Source organism: Trematomus bernacchii, unplaced genomic scaffold, assembly GCF_902827165.1.
Source record: "Trematomus bernacchii unplaced genomic scaffold, fTreBer1.1, whole genome shotgun sequence".
NCBI classification, from domain to species: Eukaryota; Metazoa; Chordata; class Actinopteri; order Perciformes; family Nototheniidae; genus Trematomus; species Trematomus bernacchii.
Genome location: NW_022988066.1, coordinates 3871975 through 3884302, shown reverse-complemented (window position 1 = coordinate 3884302; position 12328 = coordinate 3871975). Strand labels below are relative to the sequence as shown.

Below are 12328 nucleotides of genomic sequence, written 5' to 3'. Positions count from 1 at the left end.
GCGGTTCCCACAACATAAGGCTTGTTTGAGATGAGCTGCGGCTCGCCTCGAAAGTAGACGAGAATAGCCGATTGCAGCTGGGGGAGGTCTCAAAAAGCTCGCCTGAAGTCGGACAGCTTGGAGTCGGCATGACTCGGTTTGCATTTATAAAGAATGCACAAATGTGTTTAATCGTTAATGTCAGATATGTACTAAGTAAATACATTTGTTCCTGCTCAAGATTAGATTCAACTTTATTGTTATTGCACAGATTACAGGTACTGAGACAACGAAATGCAGTTTAGCTTCTAACCAGGAGTGCAAAAAGCAGTAAAGTGAAAAGTAATGTACACAATCTACAGAATAAAATATAGAATGAATTGAATGATGAATAAACAGTGAGGGGTATGAATACACTACTAGATATACACAGTAGCCTATATGAGCAGTATGAACAGTATCTGTTAAGCCCCATGGACCCCGCCGAAGGGGCCGAAACCACAACATCTTCAAGCAACAGTGTCTGAGGGCTTCTTAAGATTTAATAAACTATGAATGTTTCATATCCATGTAACGGGAAGAAACTCAGCTAACTGATGATATGAACATTTTTTTGCAAAAGAAAACACAAGACTAACGCTGAGCCTCTGAATTAGCCCTGAGCGAAAAGATGCTAACACCGTTAGCACAGAACTCACGGTATAAACAACCTTATTACTTATCGTAACTGCACATCCAACCCATCGATTAGCATCGTGAGATTACACAGATGCTATAGGTATCAGTAAAAAAAAAACTTGCGACATGAGAAACAAAAACAGACATCACAACACGTAGCATTAGGTAGCAAAAACGGCACAAAAAAAGTTGTCTTCAATGGCATTCAAATGATAAAAACGCTGCTGAAGGTTAATCCATAGGTTAATCCAATGTGTCTGTGTCACTTTGAAATGATTTCTGATAATCCATCAGCAATAAAGCTAGCTTTCAGTTTTCAGATTTCAGAGCGTAAAATAGGTTTCACTTTGGGCAAACTGCCTGCGCATAGCCCCCACTTCTCAATGGTAAAGTGTGTGTGTATGTGGAACCTCTCCTTCGATTATATTGGCTCTAACGGTTCAAAAGAGATGTCAATCATCTAAATCGACCAATGGGTTCCAGAGAAACGGCAAATACGCCCAGATCAGCCCAAATTACCCCAGAGGTGGGTTTTTTTGTGCTAAATCTCTCTAAAAATGTCAAATGTCACTTGTTTTGCATCAATCTTGATACAGGGTACTTATTATATGTTGTACTTTGGATTCCTAAAGCTTTTAGTCTACTATCCCATCATCCAAGGGTGGTTTTCACTATAAGTAATGTTTTTTTTTTGGGCGGACACGATCATTTAAATTTTTTTACTATGTTCAATCTGAATTTTCTTTCAAATAAAAACAATTCTATATTGATTTTGACTTTTCTACATCCAACTCACAGGTTTATCATTACTTTGAGAAAAAAGATTATTAATTTACCCCTTTTAGAAGTGAAGTTATTGTCATTTGTTGTGGAAATGTCATTTTCGAGCCTGAGACCTGAAAAACAGGCTTGGGGCTTAACAGGATTAACAGTGTGTATGAATATGCTAAGATATATAAAGTATGAAAACGTTAAGTAGTGCAAGTATAGTATAAAATATATAGATATTAATTTCATGATGATAAACATTGTGGAACAATGATGAAAAATGTGAATGGAAGTGACGACGTAAAACTGACACAAGACAACAAAAAACTTTTGCGGAGCCAATTGGAGAGTTTCATCACCAGCACGGGGTAAAAACCACCAATGAGCGCTCAGCTCGATATACCAGCTAGTCGTTTCCCATCAAGCATTTCACTTCCGCAGCCCATGGAGACAAACTACTCCGCCTCGCTCTCAAGGCTGCCGGCGTCTTTGTCCCGCGAGATTTCAACGTCTCATGCAGTGGAGCCTCCAGAGCAAGTCGGACAAAATGACTAACCATCATGCAACGCACTAGCAAGACGGCGGTCGCAATTGTGCAGGTCTGCGTCGGCCTCGCTCATCTCAAACGAGCCTATAGTCTCACTCCCTGAACGTCCAAGAATCCGTCCATGTCGGTGGCAGTTAAAGGCAATGCGAGCGTCCATTCCCATTGGATAACGGAGAATTTTACACCCGGAACTAAGTATTCTCCTTACTGTCGATTGATTTTACAGTGATATCTGCACTATTCATCAACTAAAAAACACCACAGTGTCATTGTGAATTACACAACAGTAATTGGTTTAAATTGTGTACAATGCTTTTGTATTTTTCCCCTTCGATTCGGAGAACACTTTATATTAAGGTACACAAATTAACCATCAACTAGTTGTTAATTAACATGCATATTAGCAGTATATTGGCTCTTTATTAGTCATTATAAAACACTTATTAATGCCTTATTCTACATGACCATATTCTACAAGTAATAAGCCATTAGTTGAGAGTTTTTCCTCAATAACCCTCTAATTAGTGCTTATTTATTGCAAATAAGGAAGTTGTTGCACATGAGTTTTGGTCTTCATATGCTCTGCTCAATATGGGCCTAATAAGGCAGTAGTGCCACAAGAATAGTAATTCTCCCATAATAACACTTAACAAATATGATCTATTCTTATGTGACAAGACATTAAACTATAAGTGTTAATTGCTTCTAAATAACTCAAAATTAGGTATTTATATCTAAGAACATGTTCCCTATTTTAAAGTGAAGTCTTGTTCATAACCAATAAGCTAGTAGTTTGACTCTAATTAGGTATTTATATCTAAGAACATGTTCCCTATTTTAAAGTGAAGACTTGTTCATAACCAATACGCTAGTAGTTTGACTCTAATTGACCTGAACAGGTTCCCTATTCTAAAGTTGCCTCCTCTTCACACTGTAAATACATTATAGCACACCACTACTGACATTAACCTCAACAGTACATGAACAAAGTATAGGCACACGTTGAAATATCTGTTTTATTAATGAGCCACTAAAGAGAGGTTCAGACACATCCCAAAACATGTCAAGTTTCTCCAAGGCTGAGAACACATAATGCAGCCTGTACTTCTTTTTATATAAACTGATTTTAGAGAGATTTTAGAGAGTTTATGTATTTGTGATCATACTGTGTGACCTGCTTGTATGTACTTACACAATAGGTGTACTGTTCTCTCTGTGTTGTACTGTCTCAGTGTGAACATAGATTAAACAGCCAGCCAAACTCTTTTGAGAGCCAGGGAATGAGCAGCCATGCTCCTTTATTGACTTATTTGCAGTCCACTGACATTCAAACGGAGTGAAACTATAAACAAAGAAGTTACAAGGCACTTAATGATGGCATACATGCAAATGTAACATACACAGATTAACACAAAGGACCATTAAGTGTAAACAAGGTAAATATAGCTAATGTTAGCTGTGCAATAAGCATGTATAGTACAGGCTAGTATGGCTAACGCTAGCATGTATGCATTGCTAACGCTACCGTGTATGCTGATGCTAGCGCGAATGCTAACGCAAATGCTAGCACGAATGCTAACACATTTTCTCATTGTGTTTAAACATCTCCAAATGTCATCACATAAACACAATACGTTACTAATCCTTACACTTACAGCAGTGGTTCTCAAACTTTTTCTGTCATTCCCCACTTTTCAAGCCCCACCTGTTCCTCGTCGCTCCAATAAAATGGTAGGCCAAGCTTAAAATTGTCAGATGTATCGTTCTATAACAGGGGTCTCCAACCTTTTTTAGGATGAGAGCTACTTTCAAAAAATAAAACAAGTCGTGAGCTACTTTTACTCCTCTTTTTTTTACTATGGCTGCTTGGTATTGTGTGCTGTTTGAAACATTTCTTTACATGTTGAAGTTAAATGCATCAATCTGGTGCACTTTGAGCACAAAATGAATTCATGGATACAGCTCTCAACACTCATATGAAAGGGAGATGTATACTTTTCAATAATCCAAACATCTTTAGAATGATCACAACCAATAACAAATCATTTAAATTTAAATTATTCTTATCTTATGTTACCTAGTTAGCATTCTTTCTTTTTATTTATGCATATTTTACTAATCACTCCCCTTTTAAACTGTTTATTTATTTTTGACTGTCCTATAGTACACATTGGAATGATTTCTTACTTTATTTTTTACAACTAGGCTAAATTAAATAGATAAAGGTGTGCTCTCTCTCGCTCTCGCTGTCTCTCTCTCTGTCTCTCTTTCTCTCTCACGCCGCCTACACACGGCGGCGTGCGTTGCCGCTTCAACGCTTCTGCCCATTCACTTTGAATGGGGTGACGTCACGCTTCGCCGAACTGCATTGTGCAGCGTAGCTTTGCTCGCGGTGCTCGCTGCAAAAGTAGAGCAATGTTCTACTTTTGAAGCTTCGACGGAGGAGTTTTTTTTCATATGGAATGCAGTTGCAGGTCAACCAATCACAGAGCTTGAGAACTAATCACGGGGTTTGTCAAACAGAGCACATGGTGTAGTCCTAAACGATAGCTGGGGATTCTGGGTAGTGTAGTGTCTTCTGCCATCCTAAACTCCGAAAAAATATTTGTTTCTCCGAATCGAAGGGGAAAAATACAAAAGCATTGTACACAATTTAAACCAATCAATGTTGTGTAATTAACAAGGATAATCTGGTGTTTTTTAGTTGATGAGTAGTGCAGATATCACTGTCAAATCAATCGACAGTAAGGGGAATACTTACTTCCGGGTGTACAATTCTCCGTTATCCAATGGGAATGGACGCTCACATTGCCTTTAAATGCCGCCGACACAAACGAATGCCGTGCTTCCATGAGCGTCAAATCCCGCCGCAGATGGGAATACATTGCAATCAGTTGAAAGCTATTTGCATCCCTTTATGAAGCTGAAGGAGCCTAGGAGCGTCCCAACTGCACGCCTCGGGACCCTGACCAAGCGTCGCTCCTTGACGTTTATGGAGTGAGAGTGTGTTGGCATGGAATGTTGCGTAAAATAGCACCATAGACATTAATGTCATAAATGTTCATCATATAAAGTGTGACATGTAAAACCTTTTATGCAATTGACGTTGAGTAGAGACGCGCCATAGGACATGTTACGAAACAAACAAATAGCCAGCATGTGTAGTTATGGTGGGGTGGACTCGTTCGAATCATGTTTTGGATAGTGTGCCGTCGTTGGGCTTCATTCCGTTTCAAAGTGCTGTTTGATGCTCGGCGTAACCTTGGCGCACACGATAGGAATGGACGCTCACATTGCCTTTAACTACCGCCGACATGGACGGATGTGGTGCGTCAAATACCGCTGCCGATGGGAATACATTGCAATCAGTTGAAAGCTCTTTGCGTCCGTTTATGAAGCTGAAGGAGACTCGGTGCGTCACAATTGCACGCCAAAGGACCCTGACCAAGCTTCGTTCTTGGACGTTCAGGGAGTGAGACTGTGTTGGTTCCCAACATGTGGGCCACGGCCCCCTAGTGGGCCGCGAACGCATTGCAAGTGGGCCGCCAAATAATTTGCAAAACATTATGATTTGTGTGGAAACAATTCATTATTAAGATTTATTTAAATTTTAACCTTTTTTTCTTTCTCTTTCTTGATCCTCCTCGGCAACGATCATCACAGTCCTTGACAGCGGTCTGTACTACTGGATTAACAACGTGTCACTTGTTCTGAATTGAGCAATCAGAACTTTATTTAGCCTCTGTATTGTTTTTGGTTGAATGTGGGCCGCGAACATTTTTTAGATTCTTAAGTGAGCCCTGAGTTGAAAAAGGTTGGGAACCGCTGCCCTAGAGTATTAATGAAGGCCAGGTATCATTCTGTCCCTTTCTAGTGAGAGTAAAGTAAAGATCTTTACTGGTAAAGTGGTGGTGAAATCCACTACTGACATAGCCTATATATTCTCCATAAAAGCACATGTGCAGATTTATTTGTGACCATGGCTGCTTGGTATTGTTATTAAGGGGGCTGTTTTACAAAAGTAATTCTTGCAAATGGTCATACATTTGTGTATGTACCATATACACTGCACGGATTTCTTTATAAATGAGTTATATTTAGAGGTGAAGAAACACGAGGTGTCCTGTTTCCTGTTATTAATCAACATAGACATGGAGATGATGCATTTATATTATAAAAGCTTAGAAAACGGTGCACATCATTTGACATCACTTTGATGAAAAGGAAGTTGTTCAGCACATCAACACTGTTACAGTATATTATATATAGCAAATAAGGGTGATTGCTGCTGCTACCTCAAGTGTGTGTTTTGAGTTTTATTTCACTTGACTGCTCACCTGAGAAGCCGTCCTCTCCAGCTATGGCTCACCAGACACATGTTTCTGTTAATAATACCGTTTGTTCTTGAAGTGTATAGGTTGAAGAGGTCCAGGTTTTTTATCACCTTAGAAACAACAGAAGAAGACTGATCGCCTCACAAGAGAAGAGTGGATGGTGTAGTTGTCAGGATGTGCCAATCAAAGCAGTGAGTCTAAATATAACACAGTATTTGAGATGGGTTTATGCTGGAAAACCGGACAGTAGCGTTTCCTCTCTGGTGTTGGAAGCAAATGAGCAGAAAGAATACAGACGAGGTCAAACCAAAGTCAGCCTCATTCCAGAATAAACAATAGCAAGTAAACAAAGTTAAATGAATACCTTTAATATACGGCATTACACCTTGTCAAAGTTGAACACCAATGGCTTCTCTGTCATCATTATCTTAAAGACTCTTCAGAGATGTAATAAAACCAGAGTGCCGGGAATGCACATTTGCGTTTGTGCTCCTGATAAGCATAATAGTAACAATTTCAGTTAGCTTCACTCTGCTGCTGACTGAAGCGAGTTAAAATCGGGTTAACTACAAAAACTTTTAACAAAGTTAGGTAACCATGGAGTTTTATTGTTTGTTGACACAAGGCTGGGGTTTATTAACACGCTGTAGCCTGGAGGTGTTATTGGGCTGGTACACTGGGACTGGATTTTTTTTTTTTTTTTTTTTCTCGCTGCTTGTTGTTTTACCTGCGGGTATGGCAGAATGGTGGGTGAATTACAATGCTAGCAGGGGGTAACTCCCCTGTCGTACACACTAATGCTGTTGAGTCATAGCAAACATATAAACACGAACATACAACACACGAAAATAAGCACATACACTTAAACAAGTGGATGCAATAGACTAGAAGTACACACACACCCACATAGAATATAGCCACATGCACACTCACCAACTCAAACACCCAAATGCACAGACACACAGAGCATGTATAGTCAGGGATACACACACACACACACACACACACACACACACACACACACACACACACACACACACACACACACACACGAGTGCACTCAGATCACAGTGTGGTCCCCGCCTTTCTCAATCTCTAGAGCCTCCATGTTTACTTCCAAAACTTCTTTTCATCATCCAACTCAACTCTTTGAGGGTCTGTGTGCGTGCGTGTGTGTGTTGGGGGGTGGGGGATAGCAGATTAGTTGTTACCTGCCAATAGCTGAGAGAAGAGGGTGTTTTTCAAAAGGTGTGATTAACGTTGGAAAATTCATTAGTTTCACGGCCCGAGGCGATCATTATAAATGTGTGTGTGTTAGTTATTCCATCAGTCTGATGTAACTCCTTATCAGTCTTTCGTTGTGTGTGGGAGTTGTGTCTGTTTCTCTCTCTCTCTCTTATTTGTGCTATCGCAACTGTGTCACCGTCATTCTGGGACTGCTTCTTCTGTCTGTGTGCGTTGTGCGTTTTATTCCTGCCTACCTGTAGATGCAGTCATGAAAGCATTTGTCTGTGTTTGCAGTTGTGTGTGTGTGTCACTGTATGGTACAGTAGAGCAGGCTGATATGGCTTTATGTCCCGCTACATCAGGGTTACTACACTGTCAGTCTCTCTCCTGCCTCTGTCATTTAGTCCATTGTCAGCTCCCATTCCAGCGTGTGTCCATTCAAGGCGCCTAATGGTCTGTGTAATGCACTCAGATAGCTTCACAACCTCCCACCTATTTGTGTTGGTGGAGTGGGTGCGTATGTTCCATGTGTGAGTGCAGGGGGAGCAATAGAGAGAAAGAAAATAAGAAAAGGAGTCAAGGTGAGATGAGGCTAGGCAAGTTGTGTGTTCTTCTGTGTGCACAATTATGTGTGTGGTGCTGGTGAAATGTTACTGTTATTGTCCTTCAACCTCTGTCACCGCTCCCTCTCTCTCTCTCCACTCTTCTCTCCATCCTCTCAGTCGAAGACTTTCAAGTTGACACTTTCTAGTCCACTTTGGTTCCAGGTCATTATAATTTTATGCTGGCCTGCCCCAAGTTTGTGCGGAAATTCTGATAGCATAAGCAACACATGCTGCTTTCTTTGTTAGGCAATCATAGCAAAGCAACTTGAATGTGGTTTCATTATCCTTAATACTTCAATTGTCCTTTGAGCCCATTATATTTTGTTTTCAATCAGAACACTAAAATGTATAGGGTACAGGAAACAGGAAATCAGTTTTCTGTTTGTCTTTTTCCTTAGAAAAAGTGATTTGGTGAGAAATCTAATGCAAGCTGAAAACATGAATATCAAATTTGATCTGCTTCTATGACATGCTACATACAAATTTGAAAGCAGGCACACAAGTGCTTTCAAAACATTGAACGTTTATTTACTTTATTTGTTTAATTAACCAGGTGAAATGGACTGTCATTTACTCCCCCAGAGTAAGCTAAAATCGGGAATGTTCATCAGCAGACTCTTGGCAGGCCTAGCCACAAATATTCATTAAATGTTATAACTCTGAAAAGGGCAAAGAAAATAAACATTGCATTATACATTACAAAATGAAAAGCATGTTCCCCTTTAGCACTAACTGCCCTAGGACATGTTTGTACTGTGCTTCTGACATACATCAGGGGAAAATGAAAAGAAAGCTGCAGTAAACGTGTTTGGGTATTTGTAACTAACGAAATATGTTACTGTATGTGTGCAGCTGCTTTAACCTTCAGTCACCTGTCTTCCTCCTAAGCTACTCCTCAACATCACATGCTCTTCCTCCTGATCTCCCCCCAAAGACACTTTAACCCTAGTATCCTCTTTGCTGTCTTTTTCCCTCCACCTCCCTTCCCCCTTTTTTATCCCAAGAAAAGCTTGTCCTTTCATCGCAGCCTTCCCCTCCTCTCTGGCAGCATATTTGCCTCCCACCCTCTTTTGCCTGTTCCTCAGCTGTGCCAAAGGAAATCATCCATGAAAAATGTGTTGACCCTCCATAATTGCCGCTTCCTGCATGTTTCCCTTCTCCTTGACTCCAGAGCCACGTACTTTCTAAACTGATGTCGGAGGAAGATGGGCTCAGACACACATCCATTCTGTATGCACACACCGAGCCACTCACCAACACTTGTACATCTATGCAAAGGGGACACATCCTCGCTTTATATGTATACATGGAGTGAACTATATAGACAACCCCAAAGCTATGTAGTTAAGTTTTGTGGGACTGTTTGCCTGTAAGGTTCGGATTGAAATGCAATCATTTATGGGACCCAAATTATAATTTGTTCATATAGGTGTTCACTTTCATTTTGAACATTGCTCATATCTTTGTAAATGTGCTTGCATTGCTACATGTATATTCATATATATCCTAACAATATCAAATTAAGCATTGCATAGGCCTACATTATCAACAGAATTATTTTCCTCCGGATTACATGCGATTAATGTTGTAAATTGAAAAAAATAAAACGACGTGGTTATTTTCAGGCAACAGGATTACTTGTTTAAGTTTAGTATAACATAGTTTGAGCTAAAATCATTCAGTTTGTTGGGTTGTTATTGAAGTGAATGACGTACATTCAAAAATAATCTCCCTTTTGTTTGATTTGCGGATGTATGTGTTATCTTACAAAAAAACTACAATGCAGGTATTTTGCTTAAAATATGCAGAGTATTGCCCTTAAAAAAATCCCTCCCTTATACATATTCACAAACACTGTTATATTCACAGAGGCATGTCTTCGACACACGTTCACATGTACAGACAAGAACAGCCTGACCTAACACCCTAATACACTTTCATTTGGGATGAATGTCAGCGCTGATCCCACTTTAAGCTACAACAAATGACTTCCACTCTCCTTCCTCTACTTCCATCCATCCGTCTACCTGTAGTATGTCTCCTCCAATGTCCATTGTGCCTGCTACATAGCATCCATATCTCTCTTTCAATCCACCTTCCTCTCACCTCTCACCCCTTGTCTCCTTTTTATCGATCCTGCTTTTTGTCTTTCATCCCTACCTTCTAATGGCCTTCTCCTCTTTCCAGTTGCACTCTGCTTCCCTCATTTTTCATTCTCATCTCTCCCTTCCTCTGTTCCCCTCCTCTCTGTTCCGTTGGTTTTTCATGATGCTACCAATGTTATGGAAGACAAACCAGTAATTTTATTGGCATTTCCTCACATAAACAGGCACCTATCTCCCCTCATTCTCCCATCCCGTCGCCATGCCAAAGTTAATTGTAGGTTTTCATTGCTATGGCAAGCAGGCTGTTAGAATTAGATTTGGGTTATGTTGTCAACCGTGACTGAGTCCTCTCCTCTGTAAGGCTATGACCTAACCCTGGCAGCTTTTATTGGGAAGCCAAAGGGAAGATGGCAGGTGTGCACCAGGGACCTGTTAAAGGCATACCTTGACAGTTAGAGATGTGATGTGGTGTTTTCCTTTGCCCGGCACATGGGGTGTTAAGTGCACATATTAGTTTTTCACTAGTTCGTAAAGAGTCGTGTTGTCAGTGTTACTATGTCTTATTAAAACCAATGGGCATGGCGAGCTAATGAGATGGCTGTTTATAGCTTAAAAGAGGTTTGCTGTTCTGCCACTTTGGTTCCTGTTGTTGTGTTTTTAATAACTTAAGAACTGGAATAACAGCTGTTTTCCCTAATACTGTTTGGGAATATGACTATAAGGAAGAAAATGCAAGAAATAGTATGCAACTATTTTATATCTAGAATACCTGAGCTGTGTGGAACAGTTGTCAGTGAACAGCCACAGAATTGTTCCATTAAGGTCTGAACAATGATCTTGGCATTGTATGGTAAAAGGTATGGCATACAGTATAACAAACGTAAAAAATAATTCTCAAATATTTTTTGACTCTTGGTCATGCTAACTTTCCACCTACTACCTCTGTTTTTAAGATTTGGGAAACGTGAATATAAATGTGTATATACATTTTTGGACCATGTTGCTGAAAAATGTCAGCAGTTTTGTCAGTACATTAGTTAAACACATGGTAAAATGTATTATGAGGTCATTTTCTTTGTGTTGGTTTATTGTATTTACTATTTTGTGTCATAGAAATTGTGCTTTGGATGGGTTGTATTACCTTCAGGGTGGTTGAATTATTTCGATACTGCATGCTGTGTTTGGTGACATCCTATTTTGGGTGCATATGTAGACATTTCAATTCAAAACATATAGTAACCCCTCCCCCCATGTCTACCTCCTAACTTGCACAGTACAAATGATCATACCTTTAAACTCCAGGGTAAGATAGGTGTGAAACAGTCAATGAGTTAATCGCCTCAATGCCTCTCGACTAATATATTTAAAACACCTAGGACCCTTTAGGTTGCAAAATGGAAATGAATAATACAGGAGTTCTTGTAGAGTTTGAGTATATCACTAAGTGAAGACCTCCAGGCTATTATGACACCATCTTTAAAGCTGCCAGTCTTTTACCTGCGTATCTATCTCCATGTAAATGGATAATAGATGTGCTACTTTAAGCTGCACAGACATTTAAAGCACACCCCTGCTCTGCTCCATCATGCAGAAAGAGTGTGCGTGTGCGCATGTGTGTGGGTGTGTGTTGTTTATACAGCCCGAGATATGCCCCGTCAGCCAATGTGAAATCATTAGTTATACTAATTGGTTCCTAGCTGTTTGGGTATCCGAATCCCTCATTCCTCTCCTCTCCTTTTATCTTTCATTCATCTTATCTCCCTCATTTTGTGGCCCCCATCTTCTCCCAACCACTTCTAATGTGACATGTTCTCTCTGCCTTCCTTTCATCTGACTCCCTCTCATTCCCCTCTCTTCCTCTCTGTCTTTTTGCACTCATAGCTATTTTTCCGAGCACTTTTTCACTTCCATTTTTTCTTTTTTAAAATGAAGAACATGAATAATGGGGATACAGATGTCTGCTGAGATTATCGCCTGGCCTCTGGGTGTGTGTTACTGTGTGTGTGTGTGTGTAAGAGAAAGAGGGGAGAGCTATGTTCCTTGAACACTGAAGATTGCAAGAGTAAATAAGCAGGCACAGCAGTC

The 12328-nt window shown here is 40.1% G+C and overlaps 1 protein-coding gene across 1 annotated transcript in view; it reads left to right on the top strand.

Moving 5' to 3' along the window:
- The window catches only part of LOC117474733 (zeta-sarcoglycan), a 283850-nt gene that overhangs the window by 267916 nt on the left and 3606 nt on the right, over positions 1 to 12328 (top strand). The gene's annotated exons all lie outside the window — the stretch shown is intronic.